Raw genomic sequence first — 1,644 nt, 5'->3', positions numbered from 1 at the left:
CGATTCGAGTCAAGGGCATGTACCTTGGTTGCAGGCACATCCCCAGTAGGGAGTGTGCAGGAGGCAGCTGATTGATGTTTCTCTCTCATCAATGTTTCTGACTCTTTATCCATCTCCCTTCCTCTCAGTAAAAAATCAATAAAATATATTTAAAAAAAAACAACCCCAAAAAATCAAATAAATGGAGACTAAATAGCATGGTATTAAACAATGACTGAGTTACCAGAGAGATCAAAGAAGAAATAGAAAAAACATCAAGGCAACAAAGAACAATGAAAACACAATAATCCAAAACCTATGGGACACAGCGAAAGCAGTCTTGAGAGGGAAGTTCATAGCTCTACAAGCCTACTGTAAAAAACAAGAAACAATAGTAATAAATTACCTAACCCTACAACTCAAAGAGTTAGGAAGAGAGCAACAAGAAAAGCCCAGTGTAAGTAGAAGGAAGGAAATAATAAAGATCAGAGTGGAGATAAACGATATAGAGACCAAAAAGCAATAAAAAAGATCAATGAAACTAAGAGCTGATTCTTTGAAAGAATAAACAAGATTGATTAATCTCTAGCCAGGCTCACCAAGAAGCAAAGAGAGAGGACCTAAATAAACAAAATCAGAAATGAAAGAGGAGAAATAACAACAGACCCCACAGAAATACAAAGGATTGTTAAAAAATATTATGAACAACTCTTTTCCAACAAACTGGACAACCTAGAGGAAATGGACATATTCCTAGAAAAATACAACCTTCCAAACTCAATCAGGAAGAATCTAAAAATGTCAATAGGCCAATAACTATGGAAGAAATTGATGCAGTCATGAAAAAGCTTCCAGCAAACAAAAGCCTGGGCCAGATGGCTTCACAGGGGAGTTTTACCAAACATTCAAGGAAGAACAAAAACCTATCCTCCTCAGACTATTCCAAAAAAATCAAGAGGAAGGAACACTTCCAAGCTCATTCTATGAAACAAGCATCACCTTAATACCAAAACCAGATAAAGACAACACAATGAAAGAGAATTACAGGCCAATATCCCTCATGAACATAGATTCCAAAATCCTCAACAAAATCCTAGCAAATTGGATCCAGCAGTACATCAGAAAGATCATACACCATGACCAAGTAGGATTTATCCCAGGGATGCAAGGATGGTACAATATCCGCAAATCAATAAACGTGATGCATCATCTAAACAAATTGAGAGAGAAAAACCACATAGACATATCAATAGATGCAGAAAAAGCATTTGAAAAAATCCAACAACCATTTTTGATAAAAACTCTCAGCAAGGTGGGAATAGAAGGATCATACCTCAACATAATAAAAGCCACATATGACAAACCCACAATCAACATAATACTCAATGGGCAAAAACTAAAATCATTTACCCTAAGAACAGGAACAAGACAGGGATGCTGACTCTCACCAATCCTGTTCAACATAGTACTGGCCATTGTGATTAGACAAGAAAAAATAAAAGGCATCCAAATTGGAAAAGAAGAAGTAAAACTGTCCTTATTTGCAGATGACATGATATTGTACATAAAACCTTAAGACTCCATCAAAAAAACTATTAGACTTAATAAATGAATTCGGCAATGTAGCAGGATACAAAATTAACGCCAAGAAATCTATGGCATTTC

This window comes from Myotis myotis, unplaced genomic scaffold (assembly GCF_014108235.1).
Source record: "Myotis myotis isolate mMyoMyo1 unplaced genomic scaffold, mMyoMyo1.p scaffold_m19_p_20, whole genome shotgun sequence".
In the NCBI taxonomy this organism is placed as follows: Eukaryota; Metazoa; Chordata; class Mammalia; order Chiroptera; family Vespertilionidae; genus Myotis; species Myotis myotis.
The sequence above is the reverse complement of the archived record's forward strand: the minus strand, read 5'-3'. Positions refer to the sequence as shown.